Consider the following 21,144-nt stretch of genomic DNA (forward strand, 5'->3'; position numbering starts at 1 on the left):
GGGAAATACCGGCAGGGTGTTAGTGCTAATAACAACAACAACAACATTTATTTATATAGCACATTTTCATACAAACAGTAGCTCAAAGTGCTTTACATAATAAAGAATAGAAAAATAAAAGACACAATAAGAAAACAAAATAAATCAACATTAATTAACATCGAATAAGAGTAAGGTTCAATGGCCAGGGGGGACAGAAAAACAAAAAAACTCCAGACGGCTGGAGAAAAATAAAATCTGTAGGGATTACAGACCATGAGACCGCCCAGTCCCCTCTGGGCATTCTACCTAACATAAATGAAACAGTCCTCTTTGGATTTAGGGTTCTCACGGAAGGGCTTGATGAAGATGGTCACGTAGACTTCTGCCTTTTAATCCATCCATCATTGTAGTAGTCAGTGCACTGTCATTAAAACAGAAGGAGAGATACATTGTACATCCCATCAGTGAAAGAACATGTGAGAAATCAATCTTTGAGTCACATGCCAAGGACATGTGAGAAAGTAATCTTTGAGTCTCATGCCAAGGACATGTGAGAAACTAATCTTTTATTCTCATGTGTTTAAGAACAACAGAAGGTTCAAGGGAGTTGGAACACCATATAGCCACTAGAGAAAATTTAGCTTTGTGGCCCTTGAGAAAAAGGATGGTTAACCGGATAGGCCATATCTGAAAGTGTCCCCTGGAATTGCTTAAAGATATCTTAAAACCAGGGGCAACTGGGTCCAGTAGGAGAGTTTAGGGGTGGTAGCCTAGTAGATAAGAGGATGATGTCAGGGTTAAGAAAGCAATAGAGAGAGAGAGAGAGAGAGAGAGAAGGTGAGAAATGGAGTCATCTATGAACCTTTGGTGGGCAAGTGGTTGGGCCAAGCAACTGCACCTTATGAACAGGCTATAAAATTGTTGCTTTGCTAATGTTTGACAAAGGTAAACTTTTCTGTTTGGGGATACCACTAGGCACTACAATCACAATGTGTGGATGCAAACTGTATTGAAGTATTCAGCATATTGCCCTGAAGAGAGGCAGGGCTGAATGAATGATTGTCTGCAAAATATCAGACAGGTACACCGTGTTCTGCATTCCACAAACCCCTGGAATATTCTTCTTACATTTTACAAACCAGGGAAGGTTCAAGAAGGCAGGTGGACACTTGTGGGGCATTGGATAAACAGAGCCTTGTAGAAGGTAAGAGGGAGATCATGGACAGAGGCACGGCATGTAACTCTAGAAGTTGAATGTGAACACTGAGAGTGATTGTGACTTCAAAATCTTCGCCAGGATAACCATGACTAGTTCTAGTAACTGTTACTTGACAAGATGTTTCTCATGGCCATAACAGCAGGAAGATGATTCTTCTGAAAGTTTGGCAGTGGATCGTTAATTGTTAAATAAACCTGCCTGTTATCGGGCTTTACTCTCATTTTGTGTGTGTGTGTGTGTGTGTGTACCTCATTCTTTCAATCTTGTGCTTATTACAGTATTATTTTTGATGTTGTTGTGAAGCAGCAACAATTTTATGCAGGTTAGTACAATATCCTATCTTAGTATGCTTTCCTTATTCTTTTTTTTCTTCTTCTTCTTTGAATATTATTGTTAACATTACTAGCATTTTTGTGGTGAAGCGTGAGCATTAGTATCAGAAAACTATGAAACTATGAAATGTCATCATGATTTCTAAGGAAACTATAAAATGCCTTCATTGTGCATTGTGGGGTACCATAAAATTGTGACATCATTAATTATCAAATGCAAGCTCCAACTCCTAGGTGGGTGTAGGTGTAGGATACTTCAAAACTACTTATCATGTCCTAGTCTGTGGCAGGACAAATTCTTATTCTAATCAGATATTTAGTGGTATTCCTAGTCAGACTCCTTGGAGTAATTCTGAGACCCTTGAAAAATACAGGCACAGATCTCTGCAAAGTGGTCTAAATTAATTATCATTTTGAAAGAAGATCCACTGTTAATCAATGTTGAAAACTTCCAAGGGAGTGAGTACTTTTTATAGGCACTCTGTATCTGTGCATGTATATATACCATCGACTCAACCTGGTCACTCAACATATACAGTTTAAATGTTTTGCCTCCTACCCGTGAAGGATAAGAAACGGAACTGGAGATAAATCAAAGACATAAGTCATAAAAAACATGTTGAAAACTGGACAATGAAATAAATTTGTTACCAAAGCCAAAGTGCTAATTGAAATCAGAGTCAAAAAGGGAGTTCTAAAGGTTTCAAGACCAGAACTCACTACAATCATACACACTAAAACTTTTAGGTTTTCCATAATCTCAGATGAAAAGAGAACAGTTATGCTGGTATTTACAGCGTTTTGCCTTCTTTAATCAAGATACTGTATATGAAAAGCCATTTGCACTTTATTTTTCAAGAAATGTTCCCAGAGCTAGACTGGCCGATCCAGCCATCTTTAACCCCTCTGCTGCTATCCCTGAGTTACCTCGTCCACTGCTAGTCACATGCACGTACCAGAACAGTTTTTCATGACTACTCCCAGGGCAGAGGGACTTCCAGAATCCACCTCACCACAGTGAGACATTTTGTCTGGTTTCAACCTGGAAAGTAATTTACATCCACTAGGGCTCCAATTGGTTAGACTCTTCTGATTTTGTTCAGCTTTATTTACTTTGGGGTAGCTCTATCATTACCATTGATCATTTTCCATACAATTTACATTAAGGACATAGGCCACCTTCATCGTTTTCCACCATCTTCCCAGTCACTCTTTCAGTTCGGACATTGTGTGTGTTTGGGCTTTTTTTGTATGTATTGTGTGGAATGGTTATTTGAGGAAATATTTTTTTGTATAGACAGTAGAGCTAGGTATCACCACTGACGTCCTGACTTAATTTGACTTTGATTCACAATGGCATGATTCGATTCACTATTAATTTTATCGTGATTGAATTAGCTTGCATTAATATATTTGAAGTGCTAGCTTTTTTTAGAGATTGCTTAATCATGCATGGTGAACATTAATATAATGTGATCAATTTCAGTAACACTTTATTTGAAGGGTGTCTACATTGTGACTTCATAACATATGGTTAAGCATGGAATGACATTTAAGTAGCACTACTGTATTAGTAATAACAATTAAGATCAGTATTTGCAAGATGTGGAACAAAATATTATTGCTATAAAAAAAAAATTCACAGCACTGCACTCATTCAAATTTCACCATATATAATACAATATCAGAGTCCACACATATGGGGGCTCCTTGTTTTAATAAAATGCAATGACATCTAGTTTATAAAACATCTATATAATCTGGTGACTTAAATATTATTATAAAATAATCAAATATCGCTTCCTAAATAATAAATATTTTATTCAGTAACCTGTTCGTGTGTTATGAATCTCCATGTAGACATCGTTGAACTAAACTGTTAGCCAATTTTTTTCCTCTATGTTTAAAATAATCTTGAATTAGTTTAAATTAAAGATACAGTGGAAGGCTTTATCTATATCTTTAGTTGCTCCCGCGTAGAAGTCACATTAATCAATCTCGAAAATGTATTCTCACACTTCCTCCTCAGACAAAAAGGAAGCATTTTAAAACGAGGATTTAGATCTGATTCATGTTGACAGCAGCGCTGAATGAATGGATGATAAAAGACAAAGAAGCCTCCATCGTGACTGACAATACAGCTAATATGATCTGTGCAGTACAGCTTATGGAGGTACTTCATATTGGTTGCCTTGTGCACACACTCACTTTGGTATCACAGGCTGCTCTGAAAATTCCAACAATTGTGTGCTTGCTTGGCTGAGTGAGGAGCATTGCCAACTTTTTTCCACCACAGCAGTAGAGGTAGCCACGCACTTAAAGGGAAGTAACATTTATTGGACTTGCTAATACACAGACCTGTGATTGATGTGGTCCTGCAATGGAAAACAGCGCATTAGAAATGCTAGAAAGGTTTTCGGAACAGCAGTCAGCCATCTCAGCAGCAAGGTTGCTCCTGGTGTGACTAGCATTCAGCGCTCTTGTCTGCATCACATCCACTATGTTGGTGCCTGATTGCTTTTAATGTTAGTGACAAGAGACATGGCGATACTTTGCTTGAGATCTTCATAAAGCCTAGGTACTATAACTTCACTCATTTACTTTCTGATTGGAATGGCATACCACAGTTCCAAAACCTGTATCATTTGTCAAAAGCCCTCATTTTCAACAACTGTGCAGGGTCTCATATCCTTACAGATAAAAACTGCTATAAATTTTGCTATTTTCTGAGCATTAGACAAATTGAATGGAAGCATGGAGCTAAATGCCTTGTCTTCAGTGCTGATTGTTTAGGCTCTACTCATTTGGTTCTTGACTGAGATTACGTTAATGGGTGACATCGGGACTAAAGAGTTCTCAAATTGTACAGCTTACATATGGCTTTGCTTTTATCCAGTTGTTCTTTACTGATGCTCTGTTTGAATCTGTAGTAAGTCCACATATCTGATTTAAGTGTAGGCACTAATTTTAGTTGAGGAGGACACACCATTCTAATGCAAGGTAGTAAAGCGCTTTTTATGTTAAAAATTTTAAGAGCTGCATTAGTGACATCTGCTAGATCAACATGCCAAAAACAAAAATGAGCAAAAATCTACATATAGTAACTGAGCAAGCTAGAGATTCACAAGATCGATCTTGAGACTTTAAGAAACGATATTGAATTGTTTAAAAGAAAAATGGTGATTAATCGGAAAATCGATATTTTTACCCAGGCCTAATAGACAGTATGTAGTGTTTATTAGAGGAGGGAACAAAAGAGGAAATTTCTTTTTGTGTATATAAATATTTCATTGTTTTCCTTATTTATGAAATCACTGTATATTTTGTGATTCTTTTATATTTACATGAAGAATTCCTTATCTGCAGGTTATGCATCTGAAAATACAAAAAAAAAAAAATCTAAAAAGCTTCAAAAAGTAAAGCCACAGATTGAAGTGTGCTGAGCACTATACTGATCAACACGAAGAAGTCGATGGGAAAGCATATCTTACTATAGCCTCCCAAAACTTCCCAGATCCTCTCTCCAGCATTCATTGTTTACCTTGCATCTTTTTCGTTCGCTATATGTGTTTTATGCACCCTTTATTTCTGTGAAACATTGCCTCTAAACAGCAATTAAGTGGTCAAAGCAATCACTCAAGGGCTAAGAGGGAGTGTAAAGTGCTATCACTTGAAGAGAAAATAAGAATTTTAGACCTCTTGAACAGTGGCACTTCACTTGTGAGGCCTATGCATATCTTATTTGCAAAAACTATGCTATTTTATATAAGTAGTATGAACATCCTCAGATTTTGGTGTCCAGTCTCCTGTGGATACACTTTTCTTGAGAGCATATTCACCTGTCACTTTAATATTTTTGAATTTACTGTCTATTCACTATCAATTTTCAAAATAAGATATGGAAACGTGTGAGTGGATTATGGGGTTGACTTGGCCTAGGCTAGGCTTTTTCCATGCCCCGGGCCTGGGAGTGTAGCAACCAGTTGAGATATTTTGAGCCATTTGTTACAATTTTGCATAAAGGATAAACTCTCATGCCACCTGTTAATGTGAAATGCTTTAAAACAGCTTTGGGCAACTTTCAAAGCTGACATTCACTGATCTCATGTATGAAAGGTAAATGTATTATGATGATCCCTTACTGAATTTTATTCTGTTAGTGATATGATTTATAATGTACAGGGTCCAGAGAGAAGTGTGGTCTTTAATTTATTCTTCCATTCATGCATTTGCGCCAGGGCTAAACCTTGCCTAGGGCTGCACATGGACTTCAACCAAAACTGGTAATGGGAATCCCAAAATGGCAGAACCCATTCCAAAATCAAAATGCAGTTGAACTAAATGCTAAAATCAAAATAATCAAATCAAATAAATTTGTAAACATGACTAGCAGGCCAAAAATGATGAAACCACGATCTATAAAGTTCCAGGAATTGAAAAAGATTAGTGAAGGGCTTAAAGGCAAAAACGTTACTTAAAACCTCTCAGTTATAACATATACGTCTAAGAAAAGCTTGTAACTTTTTTTTGCTTAAATCTTCTTTGTTTTCTTTTGATTTAGATTTTCTCTCATTGTAAGTGTTTTTTTTTTCCCTTTTTGACTTTTATTGTTTCCAGATTAGGATTATTAGAATTCTATTTGGATTTGTTCACTTGGCTTTGCTTTTTAGGCATAGCCTTCCACACTCTTTTTGCTTTTGTTCATGATCACCAATATTTTTGTAACTAAATCTTTATATATAAAGGATTGTTATTTTGTTATTTTGGAGACTAGGCTTTTCTGTGGTTACCTTCTCCCTCAATTATGATATTTTCTTTGTCTGGTCTCTTTCGCCTATCTTATTCTTATTTCCTCCTGATAGGGGTTGCCACAGCGGATCATCTTTTTACATATCTTCCTGTCCTCTATATCTTGCTCTGTTGCACTCATCACCTGCATGTTCTCTCTCACCACATCCATAAACCTTCTCTTAGGCCTTCTTCTTTTCCTCTTGCCTGGCAACTCTATCCTTAGCTTGCTTTTTCTAATATACCCAGCATCTCTCCTCTGCACATGTCCAAACCAATGCAAAGTTGCCTCTCTGACTTTGTCTCTAAACCATCCAACCTGAGCTGACCCTCTAATATACTCATTTCTAATCCTCTCTTTCCTTGTCACAACCGATGCAAATCTTAACATCTTTAACTCTGCCACCTTCAGCTGTGTCTCCTGCTTTCTGGTCATTGCCACCATCTCCAACCCATATAACATAGCTGGTCTCGCTACCGTCCTGTATACCTTCCCTTTCACTCTTGCTGATAACCATCTGTCACAAATGACTCCTGACTCTCTTTTTCACCCATTCCACCCTGCCTGCACTCTGTTTTTGCACTGTTTATCCCACATATTTAAACTCATCCACCTTTGCCAACTCTACTCCCTGCATCCTCACCATTCCACTAACCTCCCTCTCATTCACACACATATATTCTGTCTTGTTCCTACTGTCCTTCATTCCTCTCCTCTCCTCTCTGTGTCATATCTCCACCTCTCCAGGTTCCAGGGTCATCAGCAAACATTATTGTCTATGGGAAATCCTGTCAAATCTCATCTGTCAACCTGTCCATCACCATTGCAAATAAGAAAGGGCTCAGAGTCGATTCCTGATGTAATCCCACCTCCATGTTGAATGCATCTGTCATTCCTACCGCAGACCTCACCATTGCCACACTTCCCTTATACATATCCTGTACAACTCTTACATACTTCTCTACCACTCCCAACTCCTTCATACAATACCACAACAGGTCCAGAAAGACACAATGCAACTCCTTCTCCATACTTCTCCATCAACACTCTCAGAGCAAACATTGCATCTGTGGTTCTGTTTCCTGGAATGAAACCATACTGCTGCTCATTAATCATCACCTCACTTCTTAACCTAGCTTCCACTATTCTTTCCCATAACTTCATGCTGCGGCTCATCAATTGTATCCCCCTGTAATTACTACAGCTCTGCACATCTCCCTTATTCTTGAATATCGGCACCAGTACACTTCTTCTCCACTCCGCAGGCATACTCTCACTTTCCAAGATTGCATTAAACAATCTGGTTAAAAACTCCACTGCCATCTCTCCTAAACATCTCCACCTGCTTCCACAGGTATGTCATCTAGACCAGCTGCCTTTCCATTCTTCATCTTCTTCATAGCTGTCCCTACTTCTTCTTGCTAATCCATTGCACTTCCTGAATCACAATCGCTACATCATCCAACCTTCTCTCTCTCTCTCATTCTCTTTATTCATCAAGTACTCTCAAAGTACTCTTTCCATCTGGCCCATTTCACTATGCAGACTGTATGTCCTGCTTATTGAGTTTTAAGTAGTTAAATGAGTGTAGATGAACCTGGCCATGAAGAAGAAAAGTGCACATATTGACACAAAAATAAACTTATACTTTAAGTAATTAAAATAAAACTTTGGATTGTAGTAAGAAATAAAAAGTCTATTTAGTTTAAACACCTGCATTCTCAAATCTCAGCAATAATGAGAAAAAAATATGTATCCATCCTGGGAGAAGAAGGACACAGGGCACTCACAAATACATTAACCTGCTCTCATGTTGAAGGCAATTTAGAGACGTGACCTATCATACATTTAGAGAGATGACTGGCATTCCTGGATGAAATATAAGTAAATATAGAAAAAAGATGCCACACAAAGAAAGTATAGCCTTGATTGAACCCATCATTGCTTGTGGCAGCAATTCTTCACTGTATAACAAATGATTAATTGCCATATAATTGGACAATGGTAGATGTGTAGCTTGAATTAACAGCATATAAGAAGCTCTCTGTCACTTTAACAGAGTTTTTAACCATCCAGTGTACAAAAGTGATTAGCAAGGCAGATTGGATTCTTCCTCGTCATGGAGGCTGCATGTCTACAGAAATGATGTTTAAGCTATATAATGCACTTGTAAGGCTGCATGTTAAATATTGTGCTAAATTCTGATCTCCATAACATAAAAAAAGCACAACAGCATTACAAAACATTCAGAAAAAAAGATATCAGAAAGAAAGGGTAGAGCATTAGGAACAGAGGAAAATATCTCATTTTGAATAAATCAATGAAAGTTTAAAAAGGTCTTTATTAGAATACAAAAGGTGACACTAAACTATGAACTTACACATTTAAATTGAAATTAAAAGAGCAAAGTGTAAAATAAGTTTCTAGCTGTGCACAAATGGGAACCTAACTGCTGTATTTATTTTGAAGACTATGGAATAATAAAAAGCAGGATGTACTGATGCTAAAGTTTCATCTTTTATTCTCCCTTTATGGCTACTGGTATTGAATATTACAGCCTATGCTTTAACTATCCTTAGCCTTTTTTTAAAAGTTAAATATGATTAGCCTAATATTGGTAAATCTGTTTAGGACAGAGTGGATAGCAGACATTCTGGGATTACAGAAGATTAAGATGCAATTGTCTGCAGAATAATGCTTGATATAAGGTTGATGATTTTCACCGACAATCAAAATCAGTTCATAGACACAATACCATGAACCTGCTGACTGTTAAAAGGTGTCCTTTGATAAGATATGAATCTATAACGGAAGTGATTCTAACAAGACAGATTAAAAGATCCATTTTCTGGTACATGTGTGTGAACCGTCCATACTGTTTTAAACACTGGAGGTCTTACTTTAATAAATTAGAAGACCGATTTACTGTACCTATTAGGGGCCTGTGGATCCAGGAGGAAATGGTGCCAAAACAATGTTTTTTATGCATATGCCAATTTTTTACAAAATTAATATGGAGCATTTTTTCAACCAAAAAAGATTATGGAGATGTGTATAATGGGGAGTGAATCTTACCAAAGCAGGACAGTACCTGTTAGATAAAGCTCTTCTGGCAAGGTTGTGATGTATGGAATGAATTCCTTGATTAAGGGTGATTTTTGGAGGTCAGAGACTTTATTTGTTTAGCTACTCTCAGCCTAATATTGAGGAATATAAAAACCAAATGCAGGGAGTCCTACGTCTTGGATTCATCCACCTAAAGATGTCTGACATGTTTTGTGGTAAATAAAACATTAATCAATAGGTTAGAATTTTGTGAGGAAGCAACACATGCAGTAACAGTAGGGCTTAAGGAATTATAAACTTTGACTTTTAAAAAGATTTTGATCAGGCACCACATGTGGGATGAATCATCAGACCACAAGACATGGGGATTCAGGGTGCGACAAGCAAAAGGTTAATGTGGTGGAACCAGACAGTAGACGCCACCAAATAGGCTAGGCCTAGGCCAGTATCAGGAAATAAGTAAGCAAAGCCCAGTTAATGATTTGCTGCATTTGTAAAAAAATTCAGCCATATTATGTAAAAATAAACTCTACATACATGAGATGTAGCTTCATTTTAAGAGACCAATCTCCTTTTTTCTGCTGTAGCTCAAAATAAAAGGGCCATATCATAAATAATTAATAATTACTGTATAATCAATAATAAAATGATTCATAATAAAATCTAGGGTCAATTTCCATCCTCAAAGAATCATGCCTTCGACTGCCACCCAAGCTGCAGGGCACCAGACCTTTACATTTCCTGGTGCAGGTGGTGGGCCCACTGAAGGACAGATCTATTTTGCTCCTTTGGGCTGAATCCAGCCAGGTCCCATTGGCAAAGCCCTGATGAGCTCAACCTCTAGGCCTAGGTCCAATTCAGGGCCCTGGTTTCCCTTTTCAAGGCAAGGTTACTGAATCCTTGATTTGACTTTTCAAAAGAAGTAATTGAATGCTCCTCTTCATTGAAAGGAACCATCTGAGGTGGCTTGGGCATCTAATTAGGAATGCTCCTGAATGACTCCCTGGAGAGGTGTTTCAGGCATGTCCAACTGGAAGGACACCCAGGGCATATTGGAGAGATCATATCTTCTTGCCTGGCCTGGAGCAGTTGGAGGAGGTGGCGTGGAAAATGCATGTCTGGGCATCACTACTTAGACTGCTTCCCCTGCTACTTGGATCCAGATAAGCAGCAGAAAATGAATGGATGGTGTTTCACAAAAGTAGACATTTAGTGTGTTGCTGGTCAGAAGTGCTTGGTATATGGCTTTTATTTGCAGATTGCAGAAACTTACTGTACATCAGGGGTCGGCAGCCTACGCTTGGCACGCAGAATGATTTTCAATGGCATTCTGATTGACTTGAAATATAGTAAAAAATTATATTTTAATTACAGCCCACACGTTTGTGCTGTCACATACAGTACATTTTGCATATGCAACTCACATGTAAATGGAAACCATGCGTTCAGTGCAGACCGTGGTACATTAAAACAAACCTCTTGTTATTATTAAGTAATATACTGCCCTACAATGACTCTTAAAAGCCAAAAACTTGATGTTCGTTCTTTTCAAGACTTTTGGACAAATGAATATGGATTTGTACAAGAAAAGATTGTGCTGTGTGTGCGTTATGCTTTCATATGTCGCACGTCAATTGTACAAAGACATTATCAAACTAAACATCAGTCCACATTTGAAAACTGATGAGAAAAGTGAAGCTATAAAAAGAGTTGTTTCTGGCTTTAAGAAACAAACTACTTATTTTAGTCAAATAATTGGAACCAAAAATAAAACCACCGAATGTAGTTATGCTGTACAATTGCTTCGCATTAATTAATAGCTCTAATAAAGAATGATTAATCATATTAGAATTCTTTATAATTTTTTCTTATTCAAACTATGTATTTTGTATTGAAAAAACGTTATAATTTGAAATACAATTTTTAATAAATATGTTGAAAATCAATTTTTGAAAAAACATTCTTTTCACATATGATCCTATGTAGTTTAAAATATTGAATGACCAATAATATAAGATCCGGTTATAATGGGCTTCAAAAGTATACTTATACTTTTAAGTACTTTTAAGTACTAGCTGTGTAAGCCCGTGCTGTAAAAAGCCTGGGGTCCTAGGAACTATTGAAATCGTCAGAAAAAAAATTGAAATGTAGAAATGTCAGGTAATTGAAAGGAACTACTCTGGGCATCTCTCTCCTAGGAGGATACATTTTGCCTATGTGCTCGCATCTCTTGTGCATTAGTGGCAGGAGGAAACGTAAAAGGGATACTGTTTTGCCGATGTTAGCAGCTAAGCGACTTTGTCCTTCTTCTGAGGTTTCCTTTTGCTGAGGTGCCGGCCTCGCTTGTGTTATTAGCGCCTAAGTGAGTTTTCTGTTCCCTCGGAGGAGGAGACCTTACTGCGACTCCACCTCTCACTTCCAGGACGGACAGACACACACACTTCCAGGCATATATATAAGATGCGTTTGAAGCCCATTATAACCAGACCAATTTTGATACTATTTATAACATAGGTTCCGCATGACACTGCTGAAAGGTTGCTGACCCCTGCAGTCCATGATTCAAATCATTCTCTAAAGATATGCATATCCTAAGTGACAGCATTCTCCAAGACATGTTCATACGCACAAAGTTTCAGAGGAAAGGTTTAGAAGGGAAACTGAGAGCTGCTGTCAACGATTATGAATATGAATGATGTTTTCACACCAGGTAGTTGGGGTTCGTGTACCATTAATGGCAGTGAAAAAGTGGACAGGAGAGGAGCAAAGCTCCTTGAAATGTCAAAGAATCAGCCATTGTGGGAATATGTTCAAGAGAGGAAGCGGAGGGCAAAAGAGACTGAGACACACGAGAATACTGTGGAAAGGGTACATGAAGAGCAAGAGGTAGCAAATATTAAAAAAACTATTCTATTACCTGTTTTGACAGGATAGGTACCTAGTAAAATATAAGCATATATTTATATACATGCAAAATTATAATTTGATTTTCTGCTTACTTTAAACATAACATGGGTCACCTAAAATATAATGTACTGTAGATATATCTCCATCATCCATCCCGCTATATCCTAACAGGATCACGGGGGACTGCTGGAGCCAATCCCAGGAAACACAGGGCGCAAGGCAGGAACAAACCCCAGGCAGGGCACACACATAGGACAATTTAGGATCGTCAGTTCACCTAACCTGCATGGCTTTAGACTGTGGGGGGAAACCAGAGCACCAGGAGGAAACCCACGCAAACACGGGGAGAACATGCAAACTCCACGCAGGGAGGACCCGGGAAGCGAACCCAAGTCTCCTAACTGTGAGGCAGCAGCGATACCCACTGTGTCACCGTGTCACCCTCTCTCCATCTTTTATTTATTCATTTTCCTCCCTGCCTTTTCCTAGCCCAAGGATGCAGGATATTATAGAGAAGTAGAACAAATCAGGAACTAGCCCTCAAAGTGAAAATTTAAAGGAATACCCCTCCCAAAAATTATATCTATTTTTTTGACATGTTACTTACACCATGCACTTTGTAGTGATGGTCAAGAAAAAATATTAATCTCATGTTTTCATACAGAAAGGAAATAAAAAAAATGTATGATATACTGTAATAGAAACCAATAGTGACCAATACTATGCAGCAGTAAACAATGTGAAACACATGAATGAAAAAAAAGAAAAATAAAGTCTAACTTGGCTCAGGTAGACAGGACTCTTGACCATCAACATATTAAGGAGAGAGGCGGGTTTTCGATTCAAAAAGGCAATCCCATGAGGCTTTAATTTACTACTAGTGCTTATGATGCATGCTGACTTTTGTGGAAGTATATACTGTATTTAACAGTATTTTAGCAAAAAAGCCTATGTTTTGCATGTTTGAGCTTACGACTTGATAACGGATGCGGATTATATGAAACTAATAATGTGATTTTTTTTTTTGTTTGTTTTTCTTTTTTCAACGGGTGTTTTTCACCTTGTTTGTCGTTGTGCATCACTGGTCATTATTGACTTCTATGACATCAAAATTTTTTGTAATGTAAGATTACTTTTTTTTCTTGGCCATCACTACAAAGTAGATGGCGTAAGTAACATAAAATAAAAAATATAATTTTTTGGTGAAGCATTGATTTAAAGTTCCCAGGCAACCAAAAATAATTCTGTAGGCTATGGGAGGAAGCCTACATGTCCATGAGAGAAACATGGAGGAAGAGCAAGGAACAAAGTAGTTACTCAGAGGACAACTCTCCCTGCTTCACTTTTATGTTGATCTGGTATAAAAAGATTCATACCATTGAAGAGATTGTGATTTATTTTTTGGTGGAGATTCCAGGATAGCACCCAGCCTTGGCCTGACCTGCACATACACACACACACAAGCAGAGACACAAAACCAACGAATGAATAAATAATATAATAAATGAAAACCCAATACGAAACAACAACAATCAGACAAATCTCCCCTTTCCCCTATGGCGATTCAGATAACAATGAACCACAACAAAAAATACTCTTGACAACATCCTTATACAGTCCAATAAAGCAAAAGCATGAGAATTCCGAGAACAGCTTCCGTAGAAAATGAGCAAAACAGTCCTATCGGTAGCCCTGAGAGGCGAGGGGTGAGATTTCCAGAAGCGCTCATTTTGAAGACGCGTGACGATTAATCCACCACTTTACACACGACAGGCAGGCACGAGACAGTCCATCCATCCCAATGGGAAACAATCCAGGACACGATAAATTTTTCAGATGACACGTTGGACAGGATACACAAAAACATGGATCTCCTGTTGCTCTGTCAGGCCCCCCTTTTCAACTTTCCTGCTGGCCTTTTTCGTCCCCACCAGTCCCTACTTCTGTTCCAGTCATCCTATGCAGGTAATCCCCCTTGGGCTGCTGGGAAATGGAGTTCTTCCCACGGTACCACTGCTACAATCTAATGCTGATTTTCCCATCAGAAAACTTTATTTTTACATTCAATTGTTTTTCTTATTCTGTTAAGCAAACCCAGTACTGTGGAGGCATAAAACAGCACTGCCACAATGCATTCTTCTTCTTTGATTTTCTAGTTCATTTTAAGTGTACTCTGTCAACACATCTCATATTTATTCAATGGCATTCTTAGGGCGACTCCCATGTGAAGTGCCAGTTTTTATAAACTGGGATTCAGTGCAAAGGAGGGCCCTCTAAGGCATGTAGTGTTACAGTTGGATTTCTAAGAGCAGCATAGAGAATTGAAAAGACTCAGAAAGATAGCCATATAAGTGAGCAAAGTAGAAATGAAAATAACACCAACAACCATGTCCCACATTTTACTAAAGAAGAAATAAAAGTTTATAAGTTGTAAAAGGAGCCACAGATGTCCTATTGCTTTTCAGTGCTATTGGAATTTTTGGAATTACCACTTGTTAGGATTCTGAGAGAAATGTGACGTCGTTGTTGATTTGCTATTCTTGTCATATAATAACTTACTGGCAATTTTGTTAGTGAGAATAAAACACATACTAAACACATTAAATCTACATCTCATAAATACATTAAATGTGTGTCATGTAGCTCTAAACATAGTCGAACTACAGAAATTGTAATTTTGACTGACCTCTCCTGATTATTTTACATTATCAAAAGAGATAAGGGTTCAGCATTATGCCACAACTTGGCATATTTGGGTAACATCGCTACCTCCCAGAACGGCACTGTTGTGAACTTTGTGACTGAGAAGTCCGTATTTTCTATCTGTGCCTTGGCACATGAACACAGCATAAACTCAAGAAGAGGCTTAGTATTAACAGGCTTTTTAATACTCCCGCTAATTAGTACACTTTTGAGTTCAGCCTGGGGCGTAACCTAACATCAAGAGACTCACCTTGTGAAGAGTAGCATGACAGGAACAGGTACAGAACATGACAGGCATTAGTTCATCTCTCTTTCTTTTCTACAGCATCTGTTCATGTAGAACTCTATCCTGAAGCCCTTCGCAGTAAAGGTCAAATGTAATTTCTACATTCCTATACTTAAAGACTGGGCAGTTTAATTGATGTGATTGTTGTGAGCAAGTGAAAGGACTTTAAACTCCAATTTGAAGTTTAGATTTCTGGATGTTCTTGGCAAAAGCTTTAGTCTGTTTTAATGCCTATGATTATGAGATGGTAAATGTTTGGGTGTAGGCTCCACTGTCTTGATCTAAAGGTTATACAGGGATTTCAAAATGAAATTCTCTTTAAATACTGAAAAAAAATGTAATTTTTTATAGGATATGTAGAAAATCTTAAAATTAAATGCCCTATTGTAAATGGTCTAGATGTCAGCAGAATTAGCACCTCTACATGCAGTGACTTGATTTGTCCTTAGTCATCTGTCAACACTGAAAGGAAAATATATGTGCTTTAGTGTACCACATCTTTGTGTGATTTTTTTTTAAGTGTGGGCTGACATTGTACTAATGTCTGAATAGACATGATTTTAAATGTAATTGTGATCAGAAGATGAGAATTAGCTAAATGCCAAACCTAATTTTCTAACCAATGTAGTAGTACAATCTTTCAACAAACCCTACACAGAGATTATTGATCATAGCAAAAATTGTTTTAATTGTAAATCTAAAAATAAGCAGACTGCAAATGAGTTTATTTGTTTTTTATCTACAGTCTTGGAAAATCAGAAAGTGCATAGTGCTGGCCTTTATACCATTGAACAACTGATGTGTACTCCCAGCCATTCCTACTTAGCAACATCTTGGATACAATTTACACAACATGGCCATTGTCATGCATGCGCATCAGTAGATTACTCTCTGGACTCATGTGAGGTATATAATACCACCCCAAGTCGAGTGGGGGTTGCTAACTATGTCCTCTTCTGTTCCTTCCACAGTAAAAGAAAAGCATTTGACTCTCCCCCTTCTTGTCCTCCTGCTATAAATCGACCACCAGAAGGAGGTGTCACTCTGTGAAAAGAGCATACAACAGGATGGAGCTCCTTCCTAATGTCATGATTTGGTATGATTTTGGGTCTCTAAAGGCCGCCAGTGTTTATTTCCATCATTAGCAACAACAACAACATTTATTTATATAGCACATTTTCATACAAACAGTAGCTCAAAGTGCTTTACATATTAAAGAATAGAAAAATAAAATACACAATAATAAAACAAAATAAATCAACATTAATTAACATCGAATAAGAGTAAGGTTCAATGGCCAGGGGGGACAGAAAAAACAAAAAAACTCCAGACGGCTGGAGAAAAAATAAGCTCCTCTCCTCTAAATTAGGTCCTCTTGATCATGATTATTGTCTCTTGTATTTGTCTTGGGTTTCAGTTTGCTATATACCGTATAAAAGCTGCTCAAAAATATTAAAGGAACACCAGCACAGGGTCTGACAATGGATCCAAGGATTTCATCGCAATACCTAACGGCTGTCAAGGTGTTGTCTAGCCTTTAGAGGTCTGTGCATCCTCCCTGGATATGCCTCCCCAGACCATCACTGACCCACCACCAAACCGTTCATGCTGTTACAGGCAGCATAATGTTCTCCACAGCTTCTCGAGACCCTTTTACATCTGTCACATGTGCTCAGGGTGAACCCGCTCTCATCTGTGAAAAGCGGTGGTGCAGGTCCAGTGGTGGACCTGCCAATTATGGTATTCTACGGCAAATACCAATCAAGCTCCACAGTGCCGGGCAGTGAGCACAGGGCCCACTAGAGGATGTTAGGCCCTCAGGCCACCCTCATGAAGTCTGTTTCTGATTGTTTGGTCAGAGACATTCACACCAGTGGCCTGCTGGAGGTAATTTTGTGGGGCTCTGTCCATGCTCATCGTGTTCCTCTTTGTCCAAAGGAGCCTATACCGGTCCTGCTGATGGGTTAAGGTCCTTCTATGGCCCAATCCAGCTCTCCTAAGGCGCTTTTCCACTGCATAGTACGGCACAGCACGGTTCAGTACAGCTCACCTTGGTTCGGCTCAGTTCGGCTCGGTTTGCGCTTTGACTGCAGTTTAGTACCGCTTTAGAGTGGGCGGGATTATTCACGTGTCGTTATAGTTGCCGCCTCTACTGCCGTGACACCGTGGAACTTTTACAACAACACGCAGACAACGACAACACTTTAGCTCGACGACGCGCAAGGGTAAGCATCTAAAAAAAGCACGTCACTAGCTAACTTTTATCACTGTTGCAAAGCATAAAATGAACTTAACTGCCAGTGTAACATTAAAATGCTGATTCTGTATATTACAGATCTTCCACATTTTGCAAAAAAGTCGCTGCAACAGACCATCTGTTTGGACATTTAACCGTGCTTCAGAGTGGTGGGATGTGATTGTTCCCGGTTTTACAAACACTCAGTGACTGGAGAACTTTCGAATGTCTGAAGAAACATTCATCCACTTATGCAACAAACTGCGTCCAGCGATGGAGAGACGGGGCACAAACTTCCGCGTGTGTGTACCTTTAAAGAAAAGAATAGCCAGTGACGCAGTAATGACTGGCCAATCAGTGACCAGCAGAGTTTACACGTCACGTTTTGGTAACCTCGGCTGAGGTGGTACTAAAAAAAGGACCAGGTACCAGGTACTGTTCCCAGTGGAAAACGCCCCAAAAGTGAGCTGAACTGAACCGTGTCGTGCCGTACTATGCGGTGGAAAAGCGCCACTAGAGTAAGTGCCTGTCTCCTGGAATCTCCTCTATGCATTTGAGACTGTGCTGGGAGACACAGCAAACCATCTGGCAATGGCACATATTGATGTGCCATCCTGGAGAAGATGGACTACTTATGCAACCTCTGTAGGGTCCAGGTATCCAGGTAGGCTCATGCTACCAGCAGTGACACTGACCGTAGCCAAATCCAAAATGAGTGGAAAAACAGTCAGAAAAGATGAGGAGGGAAAAATGTCAGTGGTCTCCACCTGTTAAACCATTCCTGTTTTGGGGGGTCATCTCATTGTTGCCCCTCTAGTGCACCTGTTGCTAATTTCATTAACACCAAAGCAGCTGAAACTGATTAACAACCCCCTCTGCTACTTAACTGACCAGATTAATATCCCATAAGTTTCATTGACTTGTTGCTATAGTAAAAAGTGTACTGTATATATATATGTGTGTGTGTGTGTGTGTGTGTTTTTTTTTTAGTTTTACCTACAACAGGTTTTGTACAAAAGTTTATCTGCCAGTTTGCTGACAGAGCACTTGGTAAATGAGTATGAAAAGCCTTTACAAAGCCTAATGGCTCCTTTTGATTTTGGAAATGTTTTGTGATTTTTCTCGCTTGTTTAACTCTAATCTATGAATGAGGGGGTCTCCAAGACCCCCAGTCGCAGATTTTCAAATTATTTCCCTTTCAAGGTAATACGACAGCCATTAAATTTTCTGAATTTTCCTTTTGTGTTGTCTTGAAAAATGTGCTGAAATACTTTTCTCAATAGCGTAATTCAAATAAGTGCTACAGTAGCACAAAGTAGTTGAGGGCGTCTCCGAGACCCCCTCCCCCACTCATGGAAACGTTACCATTTTTCCACAAGCGTTTTTGCTTCGTTTTATATTTTATAGTTTAATTTTCTATTTAAATGTGTATTTTCTTTGGTTTAGATTTTCTTAGTCCTGCCTAAGACATTGCTGGTGTATAGTTTGTTGAGGAGCAAGTCCAATTGATGTATTTATGAACAATGAGTCAACGACCAACAAAGAAATTCAATGCAAGTGAAGCCCTGGCTGAAATAATGAAGGAGTTGTGGGATTTTAATACATCAGACAACTCAAATGAAGAGGACAATGATGATGGAAGTGACACTGTGTCAAGTGATGATTAAACAAAAATTGATGATGAAACAGCCCTGTGGAGATGCAGCAAATGTAGCTAAGAAGCAATGCTGTCACATGTGCCCAAGGAAAAGGATAGAAAGAAAAGGGCGCTTGCTCCCAGTGCAAACTTCCGGTTTGCCAGGAACATTCAGAGCGTTCCCTTGTGTGTCTGGCCTGCAAACAAGTTGAAGTTGAGGCAGATTCTGAGTGACTGTTCTGTAGGCGAATCAGACGTGTAACTGACATCTTGTTTTAGTGCTACTATGACTGTATTTTATATGATTTGGTGAACACTGAACACTCATTACTATTACAAAGGTAACATGTAAACCACTTAAAATTTACATGACATTTACTTCATTTCAGAGGTAATGCAAATTTCTGAAGTTATTGTATTGCTTTTTAGGCATATTTAACCAGTTTAAAATGGTCTGCAAGACCTACCATCCATGGAAACATTATAAAAATGGCATTCATTGATGACGGTTAAATTGGGGAAAGCAGGTTGGCGCCACAACATTTTTCTTTGGACTTGCAGGTTCAACCACACCATGTATAGTACACAAGAAAGAAGTCATGGCATTGTGGTAAGAAAAAAGTATTTTCAACTTTAATAAAAACACTTTAAACCAAAAAAATAAATGTTGTATTTAGTTTCTTTCTAGTAAAACACATAAAGGTAACCGGACTTAAGAAAAAAGAGATACAAAAGACCGCAAAAAACTGTTAAAACAGAAGCAAATTACAACAGATATAGTGAACAGAGAATGTCCTGAAAGAAGGCTATCTACCTTAAATGTAAATACTACTGCATAATAGAAAACATTTGTTACAAATCTCTGTGATGCTGGCCTTGCTTAAGAAACGGAATTATAAAGAAAAAAAATAGTTTTAATATTTCTGTCCGTCTATTGCCTGTGTCTGCTTCACCCAAGGCTAGATCTTATCCCAGCAAACAAAGCATGGGCTAGCACTAGTCCATCTTAGATGACATGCTAATTCAGAGTCCATTTCAAGACTCAAATTATTATAACACGTATGTCTTATGGATATGGAAGAAATACTGAAACACAATAAAAAAACTCGCACTGATCCAGAGGGAACTTACAAAGACCTGACATTTACAGTAAATCCCTTCTCTTGAAGGATTGAGGCAAACCTAGCATGCTTCCAGCCTTTACATTGTCTACAGAAAAACTAGTGTTATACACTCACCTAAAGGATTATTAGGAACAGCTGTTCAATTTCTCATTAATGCAATTATCTAATCAACCAATCACATGGCAGTTGCTTCAATGCATTTAGGGGTGTGGTCCTGGTCAAGACAATCTCCTGAACTCCAAACTGAATGTCAGAATGGGAAAGAAAGGGGATTTAAGCAATTTTGAGTGTGGACGAGCCGGTCTGAGTATTTCACAATCTGCTCAGTTACTGGGATTTTCACGCACAACCATTTCTAGGGTTTACAAAGAATGGTGTGAAAAGGGAAAAACATCCAGTATGCGGCAGTCCTGTGGGCAAAAATGCCTTGTTGATGCTAGAGGTCAGAGGAGAATGGGCCGACTGATTCAAGCTGATAGAAGAGCAACTTTGACTGAAATAAGCACTCGTTACAACCGAGGTATGCAGCAAAGCATTTGTGAAGCCACAACACGCACAACCTTGAGGCGGATGGGCTACAACAGCAGAAGACCCCACCGGGTACCACTCATCTCCACTACAAATAGGAAAAAGAGGCTACAATTTGCACAAGCTCACAAAAATTGGACAGTTGAAGACTGGAAAAATGTTGCCTGGTCTGATGAGTCTCGGTTTCTGTTGAGACATTCAAATGGTAGAGTCAGAATTTGGAGTAAACAGAATGAGAACATGGATCCATCATGCCTTGTTACCACTGTGCAGGCTGGTGGTGGTGGTGTAATGGTGTGGGGGATGTTTTCTTGGCACACTTTAGGCCCCTTAGTG

Source organism: Polypterus senegalus, chromosome 15 (assembly GCF_016835505.1).
Source record: "Polypterus senegalus isolate Bchr_013 chromosome 15, ASM1683550v1, whole genome shotgun sequence".
NCBI lineage: Eukaryota > Metazoa > Chordata > Cladistia > Polypteriformes > Polypteridae > Polypterus > Polypterus senegalus.